The sequence below is a fragment of the Lathyrus oleraceus genome, chromosome 3 (assembly GCF_024323335.1).
Source record: "Lathyrus oleraceus cultivar Zhongwan6 chromosome 3, CAAS_Psat_ZW6_1.0, whole genome shotgun sequence".
Taxonomy (NCBI): Eukaryota; Viridiplantae; Streptophyta; class Magnoliopsida; order Fabales; family Fabaceae; genus Lathyrus; species Lathyrus oleraceus.
Window position 1 is genome coordinate 534,084,247 of NC_066581.1, and position 24,383 is coordinate 534,108,629.

Sequence of the window (24,383 nt, forward strand, 5' to 3'; positions counted from 1 at the left end):
CACCAGCGGATGTCTGAATGGGAGAGCGACATTATCCTTTGAGACCATTTCAAATTTTGATCATTCTTCAAGACTGATTGAGGGAGGTGCGAAATAAACCACCTAGACAACAAAGGTACGCAGCACATGAGAGTCCCTTGCCTTTTCATAGTACGAGTGTGAAGGGAATGCAAGATGTCTCCAAGCAAGGTAGGCACAGGGTTATGAGTGAGAAATATCTTAATAGCATTCATGTCTATGAATTGGTCTGGATTAGGGAATAACACCAAACCATAGATTAGCAATGCTAGAACATCTTCAAAAGCATGGACATTCATAACTTATAGGAATTCTCGGGCCTTACTTATCAGAAATTTGGCAAGTAAACCTTTCATTCCACTCCTTGTTACCCAATTGGTTTCAATGTCTGACTTTGTCACGTGTAAAGCTGCGGCAACTTCCTCAGACTTCGGAATCTTTTCTAAACCACTGAAAGGTGTTTGGTCAAGAATAGGTATCCCCAGCAGCCTGGAAAATTCTTCTAATGTGGGTACCAACTGATAATCTGGGAAGGTGAAGCAATGATGTTTAGGATCGAAGAACTGGAATAGAACTCTCATCATATCTTCTTTGAAACCAGTGGTAACCAAATTGAGGATAGAACCATGTTTTTTGATGAACTGAGCATGATCGGGAAGTTCTGACACTAAATCCTTGAGAAGAGGAGAGATGACTACAAAATTGATCCGGATGGTCTTCCTGGAAGCCATAACCTGTTTAACGGAGCAAAGCTAAATCCCTAAGTCCTTGAAATGGTTAGCACAATGTCATGATGTTATGATGTTATGATGTTATGATGTTATGTAAATAACAAGCACAAGTAAGTCACACAACAATCATTCCTAGGTTTTAAGGCTTGCATGAGTTCCATACGGTGAACTGCCTTTTTGTGTTTTGCTTTGGAAAGCAAATGTCGCGGTTAGCAAGAGTCGCCACCGACTTTTCTTTTATCCCATAAGGAAAGGTGGAAAAGAACAGGAAAGACCTTAATTTAGATTTTTAGGTTCGGGAGGTACATTATACAAAGGGAAGGTGTTAGCACCCTTTGTATCCATGGTTATCCATGGGCTCTTAATTGCTTAATCATTTATGTTTTTCTAGTTTGAAAAAGTGTTTGAGAAATGTGTAGGAAATGTTTTGAAAAGGAGAATTTAACTTTGTAATGATTCTTGCATGAATGTATACAAAGTGGTTATCTCGTTTAGTTTTGAAAGTCGTTTAGAAAAATATAACTCGGCAATGATCCTAGTACGAATGTATGCCAAGTGGTGATTTTCTAAAAGATGTTTTGAAAGGTGTGAGGTGTGAAAAGTATTTTAAGTTATGAATAAGCAATTAAGAGTTATACCTATCCAAGGTCTTTACGGGCATTTCCTATCCTTATGAGGGTAAAACTGTCCTTACTATTGAGAAGTAAGTAGTTTTGTCCTTTGGATGTAAAAGGGTCATCGTAGGGTCATCGATTGGTCATTGAAGGCAACAGTTGTGAGGATACCTTAGCATTCGAAGGGACAATCATCATTTAACCGTAGGCTACACCGAAGGGTCATCGAGGGACAAAGGCAACATTCGAGGGACTATGATGATTTAACCGAAGGGTCTTTGCTAAGTGTATCCCCATATTCGCGGGACATGACCATAATACCGTAATCGTAGGGTAACAAAGAGAGGTCCAAGATCACTTATTTAAAGGCAATATTTTACAATCAATTAGATACCCGTAATCAATTAGGTAATTAGGTCCACGTTAAAATTGATGAAATCAATACATTAAAATCAGCTAGGTAATTTAGGATGAATCTCCACATTAAAATTAAGTAATTCAGAATCCATCTCCATAAGGGTATCCCACACATAAAGTGGAATACCTAGCCGGCCGTTTCCTCGGGAATATGTAAGCCTTTACACAATTCAGCACACGGGTTAGAACATCGAGATAAAGTACAACTGAAAATTGCACCACAAAATAAACACAACAGTCATAAAGTCAGGCCAAATAATGCAGAATTATAATAAATCTTGATTAGATAAACGTAAGGTAGAACAGCAAAGAAACAAAACAACCACTGTCCCGTTCGCTCCTGCTTCGCCTAGCGAAGGCTTAGCGAGTGCTCGCTACAGGCTCGCTTAGCGATGTGCTAGCGAGCGGCTACGGGTTCTGAGTTTGATAGCAGCATGATCTCCGGAACCCTGAACTTTATGGCATTTAATTACAGGAATAACATGGACAAACATTCAGGATATTCAGGCATACTTAAATTCACATGTGAAATCAAATTACATATCCGAAAATTTAATCATGATGCCTTATGTATGTAGAGATTACCGATTAAAAGCATAAAACAGTAGTGATGCGCAAACCTGTTTGCAACTGAACTGCGATGTTGAAGGGACTGACCACTCTTGGTATCGGATGGAGTTGGGCGGAGGTAACTTCGGTGCGGATGAGCGGCCTTCAGGGTTTCTTTACTCGGAATTCTCTGAGTTAGTCTCCAGGGTTTCTATGCCAGGGTTTCTGTCCGTCTTCGTCTGTCCTCTTTCTGACTGAAATGCTGGTATTTATAATGGTTTGTTGTGACCTAATGGGCTCAGAATGAAGCCCAGAATTTTCTGGTATTCGCAAGCTTCGCTAGGCGAGTAGCATAGCGAAGGGTTCGCTAGGCGAAGGTTTTGCTCGCCTAGCGAGCAGGCCAGTTTGGGCCATTTTCTGGATTTGGCCATCTGTGTGCTGGGCCTTTGTTCTTTTGGGATCAGTGCCTTGAAAAATAAGTTGGGGTGCCTTAAAAATGCCTTGTATTATTAACGGGCAAATTTTGGGGTATGACACATAGCATTGAAAATTGTTTTTAGTCTAAAGTCAGATGTTCAGATGCTCATCAAGAGTCGTATCCTTTCATTTAAGGACATAAGCCCCAATGTTCAAGTTAATCCTCTACCGCAACATGGTCCAGCCTCAATTAACATGATATATGGTTTCCCGGGCAGATTCCGGATCTATGATGTACGGGTTTTAGGCGAGAACTTAGTAAAGAAACACGCCAGATATAACAAGAATGGTTTTGTGCCTCCACATAACTATGCCTCTTGCAGGGTTTGTTTCAAGAACTCTCAAGGATGCCTAACTGTTGTAACGCATCTCCAGGATCAACTGGACCAAGGTTACATTGTAGCCTACCAAGCCAGAGATTATAATCAGGTCAATATGGTCAATAGTGACAACAAAGTGAACGTCATAGTTCCTCAGTTCAACGACTTCGAGCCTATACAGATTACTTATGACAATCGAAAGACTTCTATGACTTCTCTGGTCATTAACTTACCAGGCCCAGCTCCCTACTAATCAGATAAAGTTGTGCCTTATAAGTACAATGCTATAATGAGTGAGAATGGAAAGGATCTTTCTCTACCCTCCATTATTAACGTCGTTGATGTAAGCAGGGTCACAAGGAGTGAGCGTATATTTACAAAAAGGACTGAGGATGTCGCAGCAGGAAATCATGCTCATGTTGAAATCCCTTTTAACCGGTTGGCCAATCTGATAACATGAATCCGAAAAGGGATGACGATGAGGTGTTGAAGATCATCAGGAAAAGTGAATACAATATGGTGGAACAATTACTTCAATGGAGAATTCAACCTTCCTATGACCATCGGACCTCATACTTTCCAGATAACATTCCAGGTGATGGACATAGAAGTTGCATATAGTTGTTTATTGGGTCATCCTTGGATCCATGAAGTTGGGGCAGTCATTTCCACTCTGCATCAGAAGCTTAAACTTGTGAAGAACGGGAAGCTAGTGACAGTCTGTGGGGAGCAAAAACTAGTTGTGAGTCACTTATCATCTTTCTCTTATCTTGAACCTGAAGAAGTTGTTGGAACTCAATTCCAAGCCCTATATTTTATTGACAAATATGTCAAGAGAGAAGTATCCATCTCTTCATTCAAGGATGCACAACGGCTAGTAAAGGATGGTATAACCGATGGTTGGGAACAATTTTGGATCTCCCAGAAAACAAACACCGAGAGGGTTTACGCTTTTCTCCTACTTCCAAGAAGATTGCATAAGGAAGTATATATGTTCATTCAATCAAAGAAACTTTACATAGTGGAGGGTTCATCAATCCCACTTTGCCAGTAGTTAGTGTCATCACTGAGGATGATGATTCAGCATGGGAACCCTACTGCGACGATCCTGAAAACGATCTTGAGGCAGAAGATGCATATGTTCCTTTATATTTTCCTCATTATAGAGAACTTGAATATATCCCCGGGTTAGAAGACGAAGCAGTAGAAGCCAATGCCATTGTGGAAGACAGTCCTAAAGATGTTTCGGCCAACGTCATAGCCCGCAGAGTGATTCGCCAAAATTGGATCTCTGTTTATGTTCATGTTGTTGTTCACATTTCAGAGTAATATTTTGATGTTTTTTTTCTTTTCAAAAAAATCCTTTCGTTATGCCTAAGGCGAAAGTGACAATGTTTGGGCTTGTGTTTCAAGAATTGAATCAATGAAAATGTTATTTTGTTTCCATATTGTTGTTTTTATTGTTTTTCTATTTTTTTATGGAAAATGGTAATCTAAAATAAACAAATAAACACTTCCAGATAGCTGCACACAGCTTCACACTTTTATCTGTTTCTAAAACAAGCATAAAATCGCATGTGCAGATTAATTCATGATATATCCATTAAAACCAATGACCATATGCCCTCTTGCAGCTTTGAATTCCCTGTGTACGAAGCGGAAGAAGAGGAAGAGGAAGACATTCTAGATAAAATCTCTAGACTGCTCGAAAATGAAGAAAAGACCATTCACCTATTCAAAGAGCATGTGGAAGTAATCAACTTGGGGTCTGAAGAGGATAGAAAAGAAGTCAGAGTTGGAGCACAACTCGCGCCAGAGGTCAAAGAGAGGATGATAGAGCTTCTCTGAAAATACACCGATGTCTTTGCTTGGTCATACCAAGACATGCCAGGGTTGGACACTGATAATGTGGAACATCATTTACCATTGAGGCCAGAGTGCCCACCGATCAAGCAAAAGTTAAGAAGAACTCGTCCGGACATGGCGATCAAAATCAAAGAGAAAGTGTAAAAGCAGATTGATGCAGGTTTCCTTGTCACATCAGAGTATCTGCAGTGGTTGGCCAACATTGTGCCAGTTCTCAAGAAGGACGTGAAGGTTCGCATGTGTGTTGACTATAGAGATCTAAACAAAGCCAGTCCTAAGGAAGACTTTCCTCTACCACACATTGACATGTTGGTCGACAGCACCGCCAAGTTCAAGGTCTTCTCTTTCATGGATGGACTTTCTGGTTATAATCAAATTAAAATGGTGCCCGAAGATATGGAGAAAATAGCTTTTATTACACCTTGGGGCATATTTTGCTACAAAGTATTGCCTTTCGGCTTGAAGAATGCTGGTGCCACCTATCAACGAGTTATGACTACTCTTTTTCATGACATGATACATAAAGAGATCGAATTCTATGTAGATGATATGATAGCAAAATCAAAGATTGAGGAAGATCATGTTGAGTATCTTTCGAAACTGTTTCAGCGTTTGAGAAAATACAAACTCCGCTTGAAACCCCAAACAAATGCACCTTTGGGGTTCAATCAGGAAAGCTCTTAGGCTTCATCATCAGTCAAAAGCCAATTGAAGTTGATCACGACAAGGTTAAAGCCATTCAGGAAATGCCAGCACCTCAAACAGAAAAGCAGGTGAGGGGATTCCTTAGACGTTTGAACTATATTTTAGAGTTCATATCTCATATGACTGCTACTTGTACTCCCATTTTTAAGCTCCGTCGAAAGGATCAGGGTTGTGTTTGGACGGATGATTGTCAAAAAGCCTACGACAGTATCAAAGAGTCTTTGCTAGAACCTCATATCTTGTTCCCGCCAGTTGAGGTAAGACCATTGATTATGTATCTGACCATGCTAGAAGAATCTATGGGTTGTGTCTTGGGTCAACAAGATGAAACAGGAAGAAAAGAGTATGCCATCTGTTATTTGAGCAAGAAATTCACTGACTGTCAGTCCCGATATTCCATGCTAGAGAAAACTTGTTGTGCTCTAACTTAGGTTGCCCAGCATCTCCGTCAATATACGATGAATCACACAACTTGGCTAATATCCAAGATGGATCCGATTAAGTATATATTTGAAAATCCTGCATTGACCGGAAGAATTGATCATTAGTAGATGCTCTTGTCCGAATATGACATTGAGTATCACACCCTGAAAGCTATCAAAGGAAGTGTCTTGGCCAATCATTTAGCTCATCAGCCAATCGATGATTATGAGTCTATAAATTATGAAGATGTGATGTACTTAAAAGGCAAAGATTGCAATGAACCACTGCCAAATGAAAGGCCAGATCCAGGTTCTCATTGGGGTTTAATATTTGATGGAACAGTTAATGTTTATGGTAATGGTATTGGGGCAGTAATCATCACTCCTCATGGCTCACATATCCCTTTTACTACAAGATTAACATTCAAGTGCACGAACAACATGGCGGAATATGAAGCCTGCATCATGGGTCTAGAAGAATCCATTGATCTTAGAATAAAAAATCTCGATGTTTATGGAGACTCAAATCTAGTTGTCAATCAAATTACAGGAGAATAGGAAACTCGTCAACCCGACCTAATCCCATACAAAGACTATGCAAGGAGGTTATCTACTTTCTTCAACAAGATTAAGGAGTGATATGCCTAAGATCGATGTTATGCGTCTTGATAGACCCGCTCATGTATTTGCAATGGAAGAAGTCTCTAATGACAAGCGATGGTACCACGACATCAAGTTATATCTCCAGAGTCAAGAGTACCCACATGGGGCATAAAATAGAGATAAGAAGACCTTGAGAAGACTGGCTAGTAAGTTCTTTCTGAATGAAGACGTGTTATACAAGAGGAACATTGACATGGTTCTGCTCATATGCATGGATAGACACAAAGCAGACCTGTTGATGCAAGAAGTTCACGAAGGTTCTTTTGATACTCATTCCAACGGACATGTAATGGATAAAAAAATGTTAAGAGCGAGTTACTATTGGCTGACAATGGAAGTTGACTGTTGCAAGTATGTGAAGAAGTGTCACAAATGGCAGATTTATGCTAACAAGATACATGTACCTCCGACTCTTCTCAATGTTCTCTCCTCTCCATGGCCTTTCTCTATGTGGGGCATCGACATGATTGGTACGATTGAGCCCAAAGCTTCCAACGGACATTGTTTCATTCTGGTGGCTATTGATTATTTCACAAAGTGGGTTGAAGCAGACTCATACACCAATGTGACCAAGCAGGTGGTAGTCAGATTTATCAAGAATTAACTTATTTATCGTTATGGTATGCCAGGAAAAATCATCACTGATAATGGTTCAAACCTGAACAATAAAATAATGAAGGAAATGTGTGAAGAGTTCAAGATTTAACATCATAATTCCTCTCCCAACAGATGTAAGATGAACGGTATTGTTGAAGCTACCAAAAAGAACATCAAGAAGATCATTCAGAAGATGGTAGTGGCTTATAAGGACTGGCATGAGATACTCCTTTTTTCTCTGCATGGATATCATACGCCCGTCCGCACTTCAACATGGGCAACCCCTTTTCTCCTGTCTATGGCATGGAAGCAGTACTCCCAATAGAAGTAGAGATCCCGTCAATGCGTGTCTTGATGGAAGCTAAGTTATCGGAATCTGAATGGTGTCAAAGCAGGTATGACCAACTGAATTTGATTAAAGAAAAGAGGATGACAACTTTATGCCATGGTCAATTATATTAGCAGAGAATGAAGTAAGCATTCGACAAGAAGGTTCGACCTTGTGTATTCAGAGAAGGTGGCCTTGTGCTTAAAAAGATTCAATCTTTCATATCTGATTCTAGGGGCAAGTGGACTCCTAATTATGATGACCTATATGTTGTCAAGAGAGCATTCTCCGGTGGGGCCTTAATTCTTACAAATATGGATGGTGATGAGCTCCCACGTCCTGTGAATACAGACGCGGTCAAGAAATACTTCACCTAGAAAAATAAAAGAATAACTCTCTAAGTCGAAAACCCGAAAAGGCGGCTTAGGCAAAAATGAGCGTCTCGGTGGACTGAAAACTCGAAAGGGAGGTCCAGGCAAAAATTAGAGACATAAACAGAAAATGATTATCCTGGTAGATTGAAAACCTGAAAAGGAAATCTAGGCAAAAACAAAGGATTATGGAAAGTAACTACATCATATTAGATTGGATCACTTGAAGCAACGTCTGCCTGTCAAAGCTCTCAACTGGCTCTTATTAGAAGCCCAAATACATCTGGAATTCAAATTTGTTAGGGAGAATAATTTCATTGTATTTTTATGTATCCTTTTCCCATATTACCATTTTCTAACTTTGTAAATATCCATGGGATCACGCCATTTGCGGGTCACCGTTCTATCAATAAAATTCGAAACTTATCCATTTATTGGAAATCCTTATTTTATTTCTGCTCCGCAAAAATATTATTTTTATTTTGATAACGATTCTTGAAACGAATATTTGAAATTTTTTCTTTTTTCAAAATAGAATTTTGTTTTCTTTTGATTTGAGAATGCAAAAAAGAACGTCCACAGTTAAATCCCCAAGCACGTGAGTAAGCTATGAAGTGTTGGATGTTGGAACTCAATGTTCCCTAGCAAAGTGCGGAGCCTGGATTTTCTATCAAGCTTTAAAATAAACAGTCAAGGTTTTTCAACAATCTTCATTATCCCCGGTGGAAGATGCAAATTTTGATGATGTCCCCGGAAGAATCATTTTGAAGGTTTTCCTGACCAATCTACACCCGTCCTTGGTAGAGTCTACATGCTTTTTATTTCCGAAGTGAATTCTTTTTCTCCAGAGAAATTGGAACCTTGCAACAAGATTTTTACTCCATCAAAGGTTCACATTTCACCCCAGACGAAGCATCTTCCTCTCCCTAGAGAGAATTGGACCTCGTGGCGAGACTTTTCTCCTTTGATGACCTTTAACTCATCTCCAATGATGTTTTCCACCTTAATGATACTAGCCAAGCTCATGTTGACCTATGAAACATATTATGTCCCCAGCTTGTCTGTTTTTGTCAGCATAAACATAATGTGCATACACGCATATACACATGCATGCATATATATCATGAATAACCAAATTCACATTCATATTGCATTCCTTGATGACATTTACCTCAATTTCTGTGACTATGTTCATCCTTGGGTGTTATGTTTCCTTCCCCATAGGAGTCGTCAACCTTAAGCGGAGAGTTTATATCCTTTCTAATTCCCCACCGAGTTCATTCCTCGTGGAAGATGGTTGCTTTAGTTGTCCTTTTCCATCTTTGGATAGGATAAAATACCAATTGAGCTTCATTCCCCATTGGTAGAGTCTTGCTTGATTGTTTTCTCTCCAGTTGTTCCTGAAGTGAGCCAAATATTTGGTAATTAATGGTGAATCTCTCTAGGCTATTAAATTTATATCAAGAGTGAATTTATTTTTCACTCTCTCCCTAGGAGAAGCATCTTCATTATCTCCAGTGAAGACATGTCATTTTCCCCAAATGGACATAAGTGGTTATCTCTTTTGAGAAGTTTGTCTATCTCGAAGGAATTATCAACATAGAAGTTTTCTTCCATCAAATGGTTTTCTCTCTAGAGAAGTTTGATGAAGACTTCCAACATGTAGCTGTCTCTTTATTTGAGAAGCCTGTTTCATGATCTCTGATCCCCAATAAGTAGTTGTCTTTTCCCAAGAAGCTTATTCTATTTCTTCACGCCCATTTTGGATAACAAATTGAAGTCTCTTTTTTGAGAAGTTTGTTTATCCCTAATGAAGTTATCGACATATCAAATGTTCTTTCCAACAAATGGCCATCTCCCAAGAAAATTTCATCAGAGAAGTTTGTTGAAGAATACTACAAGCACCTTTCTTTTATCACAAGCCTTTATATCCCTAGAGAGGTGTTCCGTTACAAGAACTTATATCACCAGTGAGGTTTTAATCACAACCAGTGGTACTTTCCCCAGTAAATCACGGTGGAAGTCTATTGAATATCCTTACTGTGATTTTCTCTTCATTTGAGAATTCCAATTTTTTATAAGATTAATTGACTTGCATCCTTCGAAGATCCCAGATGATTACTTCTCTTTCCCCAACAAGTGGTCACCTTTTTAGGAGCTTGTTCATTGTTCCTTTTTGAGAGAAAAACTTGGTTAAAGAAGAAACCAATGCCTGTTCGCTGGCTTATGACCCGAATCATGGATAAGCTTATTTTTCCTTTTCTAAGTGGAATACTTAATTAAAGAAGAAGTTGAATCATGTTTTGATCATATAAGCTTATTTGGACTCGTTATTTGAACAGACGGTCATCTCTACCTTTGAGAAACCTGTTGCGAAAGCCAGAACTCGTTATTTTAACTTGCGGTTATCTCTACCTTTGAGAAACCTGTTGCGAAATCCAGAACTCGTTATTTGAACATACGGTCATCTCTACCTTTGAGAAACATGTTGCGAAGATATTTCCTCAATGAAGCGTACTTTTATCTGGACTCGTTATTTGAACAGACGGTCATCTCTACCTTTAAGAAACCTATTGTGATCCAATATATTTCTAAGAAGACGATTACCTTTCCTTAGGCTACCACATGTTTGGTAGTAGGTAATATACCTCCCTCCTTGAGCTACCCTATTGTTTAAGTTGCCCCGTGATTGGTATTCGGTAGTCTCATTCCCTAGTAGGTTGATAATCTCATCCCCTTGGAGCCATCACCCCTTCCTGAATTGAAGTCACGATACTTTGGAATGATCTATTCCCCAGGAAGCCCTTATCCATTAGAATTTGAAAATCTTCTCCTCGACTGAAGTTGTAATCTTTTTCTCAGTGGAATTTCCTTTTGTCTGTCCCCACAGTGGTCTTCCTTTATCCCTGTGTGTTTTCTCAACTAATATTACTCCCCTGTGACATTGTTCCTCTCAAAACTCATTAGTCTTGCATGCATATCATACAATAAGCATTTGGTGGCCTCTTAGGGCCAAAAATTGTGCATGTTTGTATTTAAGTCTCTCCAATCACGTCGAGATGAAAATTCCAATATTCATATCTCCAGATTGAAGAAACTTAAATAGGGGCTTATGTCATACCCTAATTTTCAACCCTAAGATGCCACCATCATTTATATCATTTGCATGACACCTAGCATCTTTGCATTACTAACCTATTAAAAATACAAAAAGATTCCACTTTGTTTGTCTCAAGCTAGGGTTTTACACCAAGAGCTGTCAAAGATTGATCATTAAAGACTTGGCACGAGTTTCAACATTTCAAACTCCTCATCCTTCCCAAGTTATCAAGTGACTTCCATAAACAAGAATCAAGTTCCAAATCGTTCCATCTCAAATTCATCAATGCCAGAGTTCATCTGATACCCTCAACTAGGATTTTGACCCAAAGTCAACTGATTAACTTTTTAGCCAAGGCATAATCCCAAAGATTGAACTATGGTTCAAAGAATTTAAATACATCATAAGTGATCCATTCACATCATCTAATGTTCTCAAGATATCCCATTCATTAAAGATTGCAAGAATTGGATTGATCTGATACAAAGTCAACTAAGGCAAAGTCAAAGTTTGACTTTTCACATTTTTGGTCAACCATGCACTTCTCAACTCAAGGATCATGAAAATATGGTTGATGGATTCATTTGATCAAGAGAAAATAAGAAATTGGAGGTTACTTGCAAAAAGGGAAAATTTTGGTTTTGTAAATTTTTCAAAGTTATGAAAAAAATACATGTTCAAGTACCCAACTTTCCAAGGCCATAAATTGTGATCCAAGCCACCATTTTCTTTGCTCAAATGATCATATTAAAGGTCTTACTTCATAATTCAACTTTGTCCTTGATGATTGATTCCAAAAAATTCAATGATTTCAAGTTATGAAGCCATGAAGTTGGTACCATAAAATTGAAACACTTAGAATTTTTTAAAACCAAATCTGCCTTCAAAAAGTGACTTATTTGATCATCATTTTTCATCATGATCCATATTGATTCAAGGAAAACTCCCAACATGAAATTTGTAAAGGATGGTCTTAAATTTCCAAAAAGTCCAAGATCATGAAATTATCATATTTGAGCTAGGCGTTTCGAAGAGATGAAGTTGACTCTCTGAATATGATTTTTTTGTCATTTTCATGGCAAGTTCATCATGCAACCTTGAGCCAAAGCTACATAATCTTACTTTTCAGGCTATCTTGCTTCTAAATCTCACTCTAATCAGAAGATCACACATACTTTTGATCCATTATCCAAGCAACCAAACCATTACACTACGAATCATTCCATTTTTGGCATAAAGGTTACACTTCCATTTGTGTAAAGTGGCTTTAACCCAATATTAAGTACCATTGAACTCCCAAATGACTTTGATTCTGAGACATACCAACTCTAAACTTCAAGTAAACTCCTACAATTCATACAAAGCTCAACAAAACACCTCATGCACCACATGCTTTTGCTACGCTTCCCACTTGGTGTTTTGTGCAAGAACCAACCAAGCAAGCAAACCAGTACAAGCCACAATTATTTTATAATATCTAAAGCTTTTTTAATCCTCAAGGATCACTATAGCTAGAGGATAAAGCCTCATCTATCCATACACCAAGTTCACCAAGCAAAACTTCATTTTTGCAAACTTTTGACCTTAACCTCCATTTCTCTCATCTTGCCATGCATTCTACCAACCAAGGGTTCCAATCACCTTCTGTGAGTTCATAAGAATTAGGAGAAGCATCAAACAATAGCTGGAACTGGTATTGAAGAGGCATTGGATCTTGCTCCAATAGGTATATTCTTGCACTTCGAAACTCACTATACATGTATCATTTCCATGTGATTTCTGAAGCAAATATGTAACATTTATTATGTTAAGGTTGATCATTAACTCACATGCCATTTATCTTGGTGTTTATGTGAATTTAAGTTACATGAAACCTAAACTTTCAGTTCTGGTTTTGGCCTTCGTGCATCTTCATCTTTGACTATTATCTAAAACCTATCGTATCATTGTGTTCCTTATATTTTTCTAAGCAATTTTGATCTTCATTTCATGAAAAATGATTGAGAAATGAGAGATATATGATTCATGGAAGATTTGAAAAATAATGGAAGAAAAAAAACGAAAACGAGAGAGAGGTTGAAGAAGATGCTGACATGGCATGGAAAAGTCAAATTAAACGCGTTTTTATAATATATACAATTCCTTGTGTTATAATGAACGGATGTATAGTCACTTCAGTGGTAGAAGCGTGCGCCCTAAGTCACTTGTAACCAAAAGGTCTGGGGATTGAATCCCCCTCGCTCTAGACTTTGGTTTTTATTTTTCCAAACAGTGAATGGAACCCCAAGGATGCGGGTTCGAGCCTGGCCAGTGTAATGTTTATTTTTTCTCACTTGTTAAATGTTCATTTTTCTTCATAACTTCAAATATCCATAACTTCATGATCCCTTGACATTTTTTACTCATTCTTTTTGCCATGTGTTCATGAGAATGTCTATTTTATGATGACACAAAAAAATACCAAAAACATTATTTATTTCACCACTTTTGATTGGATTGAAAACATGTGCTTTAAAGTGTTTTTTTAAGGCTCCTAATTGACTCTTTTGACTTATGTCTTGTTTGTTCTTGATGTTGAAAGTTTGTATAATTAAAGAACACTATTTTAAATGTTGATTGTTATCCTTAACATGATTGAACTTGATTATCTTCATACAAAGTATCAATTTATTCACCTTGAAAACATGTTTGAATGAATTGTTAGGAGGTGATTAGATTTCCACTTAAGCTTGGTCTTATCATGAACTTTGATTCAAGTTTAATGTTTATTTTGTGAAGACATATAATGTGATACATGTTTGACCTAAATTAATTCATGTTGTGTTTACCATGTACCAATGAATGCCTTTACCATGTCAAATATTAATATGTCTTCACCATCAATGTGTTGTGTCTTGTGATGTTATGTGAAACTTCGTCATGTCTTGTTTATGTTTATCTCAATGCCTAAAAACCATGATCAATAGTGTCATCCATACCTCACTCACCTTGTGATTGTCATTGTATTTATGCATATTTTGTGCCTTAATTTTATTGCATGTTTAACCTTGTTATTGTTTATATCCAAGGGAAGGGAATCATGACATTCTTGTCATTTTGCATGTGTGTGTTCATATGCATCCTATACAACTTTTCTTCCCCTTAATCCAAAACTTTTATATACAATTTTAGGTTCCTCTCAATGTAAACCTTAGGATTCTATTACTCTTTCTCCTTATTATAACCACTTTCATAATAAACTTTAACTTAGGTCATTTTTTCCCTTTTATTTCTTAATCAAATGCTTCAAAACACTTAAGCATATTCAAAGATCTTTTCATAAGACCTAAACAACACAAACTTAATTCAAACCCTTTTGCCACTTTGGCCTTTCCATGTTTAAAACCTTTTCATAAAAGGATTAGACATGAGTCATCCCTAGTTGAGATTTAAATCTCCTACCCCATAACATTGTTGAGATTGATATTGATTCTTTTCCATTTGGAAGAGGTATGTGTCATACTTGTTGATTCTATATCCAAGTGAGAGCCCTTCTTTCAATTTGGCGCAAAGATCTATCTTCCACATGTTTGTGGTGGTTTAAAAGTGAGTTTTCTCCTTAAGATGATAATTTGTCTATTTCTCATAAAATCAACCCCAACAAACCCCTTCTTACTTTTGAACCTAAACTACGAGGTTTTGATCCTTCACGGGTACGTAGGCATAAGACTCAATGTCTTTCCAAATCATCAAACAATAAAAAGATGTTATTTTTCTCATCTCCCCAATCAAATAGAAAACAATTTTAAACCAAACACATATATTTAAAAGGTTCATGTAGAGTACTACAAATGATTAGGATGCTAATACCTTCCCTTTTCATAACAAATCCCGTGTCTTAGAATCTCCCTCCTTTTTTGCTTAGCTTAAGTTTAATCTTCTACCTTTGCATATACATATTGGGTTGTTTTTGAATCTTTTCCCCTTCCCTTGGATAAATTAAAGTTCGGTGGTGATATTGTGATTCATGAGTCAAGTTTAATCAATAGCTTGGTCTCCGATTCTTCACCGCGACATCGGATACTCCTTCAAGTTTTCAAACTCTTTCCTATATAAGATGCAATCATTACGACATGCATGTATTTTGTCATAGTTAAAACCCATTAGACATAATATCTTTTTAGTCTCATAAATACAGTTCGACAACGTGTTACCTTCAGGAAGAATTTATTTCAATGATTCAAGCAATTTAGTGAAACTTTTATCCGTCCACCCACCTTTTACCTTAAGATTAAATAGTTTTAACACAACTGACATTGTTTAAAAACTTTTACATCTCGGATGCAACGAATCTTCCATGTCTCTTTTCAAAGTATCTACCACACTAGCTTTCTTGAAAGCATATAATCCAATATGATGAATCATGTCTTCTAAAGTATCATTCATAAATTCATCATCTTCAATTTTATGCGACAAAGGTCCCTTTTTTGTCATTTCACCACGCCCTACCCATTTCGTGTAATTTTGAATAATTTCATCACAACCACAATGATTGAATATAACATCCCTTGGATGTTTTTTCGTATTAAAGCACTTTTTACAAGGACACCAAAAAATAACATTAATTTTAGGAAGGCTTTTTCCAGCGAAATCAAGAAATTGTATCACTCCATTTTCACACTCTTACTTAATCTATTGACTTTCATCAAACTACGATTCATAATCACATAAAGATTATGAAAATAAAAATAGTACACAACCAACAAAACAGTCTCAAAATAACAACAACAACAACAACGACGACGACAACAACAATAACACCAACAAGAAACAACAATAACACCAGTAATGGAGAACTTGTACATACCGGAAATGTGATGAGAAACTTATAAAGAAAAGTGATGGTTCAAGTTTCCTTCCTCCTTGGATAAAAATGGTGTTTCGCTAGGGCTCAAAAGTGAATGAGTAGTCTTAACATTAACTCTAAGAGAATAAAAAATTTAGAGTATTTATCTCGGTTTTAGTAAAAACCTAGGTAACATATCCGATGTAAAATCTATATAAAAAAATGCGCATTTTTTGGTTCCAAAAAGAATAAAAAATTAGAGATTTTTTATTTCGGTTTATTTAAAAACTGAGGTATAATATCCAACGTAAATATATAAAAATAATGGCGCCTTTTTTATTCTAAATAAAACATAACATTCCAGGAGCTGAGAATCGAATCTCAAACCCTGAGCAAATATTTATGTTGGTTTTTTTTAAAACCGAGAAAAAAGATTGATTTTTAAATTAAAAAAAACATGGTGCTCTCAGGGCCTATACCCTCGATTTTTTATTGTTCGAGGTGTAAACTTCATCATAAAAAGCGTTACTTGTAGTAGTGGCGATTCATTAATCTCGTAGGAAATTGGAGATGAGGAAGATCAGTCATGCGCACGTCTACGACATGACAGTTTGGTAGAAAGTGGTCATGATGACCAATAAATAAAATAATAATATTATTAAAACATCTAATTGGTGTGACGTGTACATGTTATGTGAACAATGTCGAAGAGTTACTAAAAATGTCATCTTTCTTACATCTGACATGTATGATTAAAAGCTGTATTTTTGGGCGAGCATTTGTTAGCCTAAAATTTATAGCTGAAGAAAACTCAACAAAGAATGCTAAATTGAGGAAATACTAAGTGTTAGTATTTATTGACAAACTTTGAAAGGAACAAACACGTCGACTGGAGCATTTCGACTAGCGTGATGAACATGGATTGGAAGAATTTTAAGAACAGATCTAGTTGATCTTTCGACACCATGTCGAAGTCGAAACGTTTGACAGGCGTCAAAGACTTAGGATATTTTGGAATCCAAAGAGTTGAAAGAAGTTTTCTAAACACTAGATTTTTCCATAAACTACCTTCTACTAGAAGGCAGTTATCTGCTTAGAGCAGTTACGAACGTGGGATAATGGTTTTCAAGAGTTTACAAGTTGTAACAACGTGGTGGTGCTTCAGAAGGATGAAATGCATGTTCTTGATACATGTCCACTTTCTAGGAACAAAATGTTATCTTTAGTTTAGTATAAAAAGTAATCTCATCCATTGTTCTCAAGATCGCAAAATTCATATATTTTTCTATAGAACTGGAGTTCCCGAGTTAAATAGCAAAAAAGTTTGTGAGAAACATGTATGAGTTTACATCTCTTTATTTCATTGTTTTTATATTTTCTTAATTAACACATTTTGCTTTAATACTCATTTACCTTATTTTTTATTTAATGTTATTTATTGTACTTTTCGTTTATTACATTGATTCAAGCTTATTCTCTATTAAAGTTTGTGTTCATTTTGTCTTTGTACAAACATTCATATTAAATTCACAGAAACTTTTCCTTATACATTTGTTTTGTACAAATTACTTCCGATATTTTTCAAATTAATATCACAAGTGATTTAAACTCGTGAGTGTTTTCTAAAAACACTTGCAAATAATGTTTCTATCTCTAAAAATGTTGAACCACCTTGATACCCATCAAGAGCTCCTTTTATAGTTACTTCAACTAGGATTTTGTGCATTGTATTGGATCATGGGCTTGTGGATAGTTATGAAATCAGACCCAAGTAAAACAACAATATTCCCTCCATTTCTTTCAATTCATACCAATGTAGGATCAGGTACATAAAGCATGTGAGGGAATGTGGCAAGATGGTGGCATAGGCAATCAGGTGGTGTTATCCTTTGCAACAGTGTGGCACTGTAGTGGATGTGCTATAGTATAAAATATTGTCTTATAGCACCTCGCTCTTATCTATTTGCAAAATTAATTAAACTCTTCTTTAATCTGCAGATTGTTGCCACATGTATCTTAAGAATGTGATTGATGTCTTGCTTTTATCTCAATTTCCTCCAGCTTTCCACTTCCATTTGGGTAACCCTTGCTGGTCCAGACTTTCGTTTTAGGCCTTGTCAAAAGTTAACTGTACACAAGCAATAAACACATGAAAACTAACAAAAGAGAGCACCTATTTTGATCTTTACAAATTACTCAAAAATAGAAAAATGCAATCAATTAAAAAATTGAATGATGAAAATAAAAAGATAGATTCAAGTATTAAGTCTTGTAATAACTCAATCATAATTCAATTTACAAATAATAAATTGAATATGTTTTTAGAATACTTGAAGGTTAAGCATCATATCATTCAGTGAAACATCCTCAAACGAACGGACAAGCCAATGTGGGAACCGAGCAGTTTTGAGAGGATTAAAATGAAGACTTGAATCGGCTAAGGGAAACTGGGAAGACGAACTCCTACATGTCCTATGGGAATATCGGTGTAACATTCCATATTCCCTTAAATGCTCAATTAGTTTTCAGTTGAGATCAATTGAGTTCCTGTGTACTCTATCTTTTGTCAGTTGGAACAATTAGAGCTCCTATATGCTCTAAGTGTTGCCAGTTGGGACCAATAGAGTAACCATTGAACTCTGAAGAGACTAATTATTAATAAAAGAGACAGACCAATATTAATAAGTACAAGAGAGGAAATTTTTGATAACATTAATAATTGGTCAATTGGTATTGGAAGATAAATTATCAATTGGGATATTTTATTACTACTTGATATTATATATATTATATATGTATTTTGTGTGGTGGGGATTGAAAGAAGTAGAAAAAGATAAGAAGAAGTAGGTAAGAGAGAAGGAGAGATATCAGAAAGGAAAAAAAAGAAAAGGAAGAGATAAGAATAAGAAATAAAGAGAAGAAATAAGAAGAGAGAAAGAGGAAAGAAGAGCTTGGAGGAAAAAGAAGAAAAACCATGGATAATCATCATCTTCACCACCATCATCATGTCATCTTCACTATCACCTTCACCAAACTTCATCTTCTTCTTCTACAAGGTGAGTTCTTAGATAGATTTAGCATTTGGAGGAAAATAACATATGTTTAGGGGGTTAGGATTTGTGTGAATTGTGAGGAACTTGTTGTGTTCATACTTCCCATCCATGCTACGTGTTGGTGTCATGTTGTTGTTGTTGAAGTTGTGGTCTTTGGATGCTTGATATTTATGTGTTTTGTTGTTGAAATTATGGAGGTTAACCACATGATTCATGATAATATATGCTTTAGAATGGTTGGGTATGATCAATTGTGAAAGGAAGAATGTTTAGAAGAGGTATTTTTGGAGATTATGCAGGTGTCAATCGATTGGTCCTTATTGTCAATCGATTGCGGGCCTTGGGAATCAATCGATTTGGAACACCGTACTCACAAAAATACAAAGGAATCTCCCATTCAATCGATTCAGTTGATCAATCAATTGACATGAATTAATCATTTGATGAATTAAAATATGTCACCAATAGGGTTTGAACCCAAGACCACCTTGGTATTATACAAGGCTTACCACTGGACCAAAGATTATATTGTTGAATACTTATGCAATGGGTAAATGTTAACTTATATTCTTGATTAAGTCAGATTGTTAAATTATTTGAGAGTTGTAACTCCGTTTTGGATGCGGACGGTGTAAGACCCCAATTTTGGCCCTAAGATCCCTCATGGCATCATAACATTGCATTTGCATAGCCTTAAGGATCAATGAGCATCTTGGTTCCCCTTGCCTTTGGGTGGGACTCCTTGTGAGTGGTTTGGGATCACCAAGCATGCTTGAATTTTATATCATTGATTTTCTCATTTTGTTTACTAACCAAAAGCACAAAAATATGTCACTAACATCTTTTGTTTGTAGCTTGAGCAATCACAAGGTCAAGAGCTTCAAGGAGATCCTTTGTGTAAAGATATGGCCAAGAGAAGATGAAATCAAGCATGGTAATGGTTCCCAAAGCTCTCATCCATCAAATATGCCTCCCTAGCATCTCAATTCACCATTTTGATCAAATCAAGTCAAAGGGTTTGAGGTTTGTTCCCCAGAGAAACCCTAATTCATCTGTGTACAACAATGCCTTGCTCATGAAGCAACCTCAGCCCATGATCAAATGCAATCAAGGGAAGTTCTTTAATTCATCATTTCATGCATATTTGAACTTATTTGAGTGTCCTCAATCATCAATTCATCAAGATATGGGTTGTGGACTTGAGAAGTTGATCAGTCAATTCATCTGACTATTTTGAAATGCACTGAGACCTAAAGTTTTATGTGTTGGTCAAATGGAGATGATCCCAAAAGAAAAAATGTTCTTAAGGACAATATTAACAACTTTAATGTTCAACAAAAATTTATTTGAAGCTTGGAAGGTCATCATCCATTCCAAGACATTATAGGTCATTTTGACTGAAACCCTAATTTTAGGTCAACTTCCCAAGGACATAACTCATTCATTTTTTATGATTTTGAGGTGGGATCAATGGCATTAGAAAGACTAATAGGTCTACTTCAAATGTTATGTTGAACAAAATTTCAAAATCTCAAAGGAAATACATGTGATAATGCAAGACATTATAGGTCCTTCTTGACCAAAGGCATTAAAAGGCAAAAAAAGTCCAACTTCAAGTGCCCATAACTCTTTCATCAAAAATCCAAATGATGCAAAATGTAAGTCCATTTTGGGTATCTTGAAAATATCTAAAACTTTGATGTTGGAGGTTTTTCCATTTGGAGTTTGCATCATCAAAACAGAGGGGCTTGAAAATTGGCCAAATTTGGAAACTTTGCTTTGACATGTCATGCACCTTGCACTTTAAACTCAAATTTCATAAATTTCCACACTTGAAATGGATTTTTTCCCAACATAACATTTGTTCCTTACATCAATACCTCTCCAACCATTACTCACATGATCATGTTTGGATTTTTTAATTGGGACGTTCGAAGAGATGAATGTTTAGGTACAAATGAGGAATTCACATGAAATCTTGGTACACAAGCAATTGCCTTGCAAGTCACACGTCCAATTTCATTTGGCTGATGCTCAGAATTCATTTGGCATTGTTTTTGGGCCTTGTGCATGATCATGCAAGCCCATGCAATGAAGCTCCATATGCCATGCACACGGATTGATCACATTCTCCTTGCCATTTCCTCTATAAATAGAGACCCTATTCCATTGCATATAATCACATCATATCCAAAGCTTAATCCAACATTTGTCATGAATATTTTCAATGAATAAGATGGTTGCCATCAATTCAACATAAGGAGAGTTTGAGGCACCAAAATTATAAGTCGAAGCACATAAAAAAATCATCTAAAGTCTCTATAAATAATTAGGTTTGTTTGTATCGTCTAATTTAGGAATAAAGATAAATTTATTTGAATTTGAATAATAAAGGACTCAACCCCTATTAAAAAAAACTATTTCACAAAGTTGTATACATCTTGAGCAACAATATTCCAATAGATTTGATAGAAGTAACCACCAAACTCATTAAGAAGGATCAAACCCACCAATGGTAAAACTAAAGTATACTTGTTTGATCAAAATCACTAAAGGGTTCAAACTATCAACACAGAATTTCCAAAGGTTAGGCAAATGATAACTCCTCAAATTTAAAAATAGATACTTAAAGCCCAAAATTTTCCAATAATGAGTAGGAAAGTTATCATAGCACATCCAAGGTTCTTATAAAACAATTGATTTACATTTAAGACAAATATTTTATTTAACCAATCTAGTGTCTAGATTGGAAATGCCTCGAGCATTCCGATAGAGGTACTCATTGAGATTTTTAACGAGTGTCGGTTATATATCAGATTCTATGATTGTCTTTTGTATTGTTGAAGTACGAGAGAATGAGAGACATTTGAATAAAATTATGTGTCTGAATAACACTACGAAAGTTGTATTATATAGTGAAATATATAGTTTATCGTATTAATTACATAAGGAATATTCTACGATATATTCTATTTTATTCTAGATAGGCCAAAGAATATTCTATAGAATATTCTATATATACAAATGTGAATACTCTCCCTCAAGGTTGAGCATATAAATCAAATGTATCAAGCTTGCCACATATATAATTAGTTCTAGGACGTCGTAAGGATTTTGTAAATACATATATCAATTGATCATTAGATGTGACAAAGCTTATGACAATGTCGCTTGATTAGATCTTCTATCTGACAAAATGATAGTCTATCTCAATATGTTTAATCTTCTCATGGAAAATAAAATTCGAAGAAATATGGAATCCAACTTGGTTATCACAAATAAGTGTCTTTGGTCTTACTTCGTCGAATTGAAATTCTTTGAGAAACTACTTCAACCAAACAAGCTCACATGTTACCAATTCATAGCCCTATATTCTTCGTCGGAGCTTGATCTTGCGACTACGTTTTGTTTCTTACTATTCCAAGATACCAGGTTTCCTCCAACAAGTAACAATACACAGAGGTGGATCATCTATCAATGGATGACCCTAACCAATAAACATTAAAATATTCAACTATATAAGTATGTCATTTATCACCATAAATGAGACCTTTTTCCAGGAGCACCTTTGTTGTATCTTAAAATCCGGATAACAACATTCATGTGTTATTGGCATGAATAATTTAAGAGTTGACTTACCATACTAAGTGCAAAAGAAATGTTCAAATGAGTGATTGTAAGATAATTTAACTTTCCAACCAATCTCATATACATCCCTAAATTAGATAGAGGCTCCCCCTGATAGGGTAGGAGTTTAACACTTTGACCCATGGGAGTATCAACTGGTTTAACATTTAACAAATATGTTTTTTCCAAAATATCCATAGTATATTTCCGTTAAGAAATTATCAAACCATCTTTAGGTTGGGATACCTCAATACCCAAAAAATAGTGGAGTTTACTAAGGTAATTTTTTCTGAAATTGATTCGAAATATGTTGTTTCAACTATAATATTCCCTGCTGATCACTACCAGGTATGACAATATTATCTACATACACAATAAGATAATTACATCCTTCGGCTGAGTGCCGATAAAAAATAGAAAGGTCATCTTCATTACAGGCCATATCAAACTGTTGAACTACGGTGTAGAATCTGCCAAACCAAGCTCTCAGAGATTTCTTAAGACCATAAAGAGACTTATTTAACCGACAAACTATAGTCGATGACTCCCCTTGAGCAAAAAACCCAGGAGGTTGCTCCATATATACTTCCTCTTCAAGATCACCATGTAAAAATGCATTTTTTTTATGTCAAATTGACGACGAGACCAATGTCGAATGACTCCAATGGCTAGAAGAAGTATAACAGATGGCATCTTTGCCATAGGCGAGATAATATAACTATAATCCAACCTAAAAATCTAAGTGTATCTTTTGGCTACCAATCGAGATTTAAATCGATCAATTTTAACATATGGACCAACCTTCGCAGCATAAAACCAATAACTACCTCCCAAAGATTTCCCAGGGGTAGAGGAACCAATTTCTAGGCACCGCTACTTTGAAGTGCACACATCTCGTCAATCCTTGATTCCCTCCACTCAAGGCGAGATAATGTTTCACCTCAAGTTTTATGAGTAGAAACAAAAGGCAAAGAAGACAGACTAGTGTAATGTAAAAGGGAAAGACAATGATAACGTAAATAAATATAATATGGAGACGAATTTCGTGTTTGACGTATACCTTTTTGAAGGGTAATTTGAACATTGGACTCAGGCTATATGATTGGATCAGGTGATGGAGACATCGTCGGAGGAGAGTCTGCAATGACCTTAATGATATGTATGACAAATGTTGGGTTATGATAATGATATGTTTGTAATGGTTGAGAAGTGGAAGGGGGTTAATCGTATGGGTATCTAGTGGGTCATACTCTCTAAACTCATAAGAAACAATGGTAGAATAGACATTGATAACTTACGAGAGAGGTGTAGGATTAATTTCTTGAAGGGGTTCTATAGTCACGTGGTTGGACTCAAAACATGGAACAGACTCAAAAAAGGTAACACCAGTTTATATAAGGTACCATTGTAGTATACGAGAATAACAATGATAACCTTTTTGAAATTGATGATAACCATGAAAGACACACTTGAGTAATCAAGTGATAGTTTATCAAATCCAAGAGAGAGATTGTGAATAAAACATGTAGCTTGGAGGACACGGGGAGGAATTAGGTGAAGAGGGAATGAAGAAAAGGATGAATTATGGATATTATTATTAAGGACAGATGGAGGCATACGTTTTATAAGGTAACACGTTGTTAGCACTGCATCCCTAAAAAATAGAGCGGAACATTATCATGGAGAAGTAAGGTTTGGGT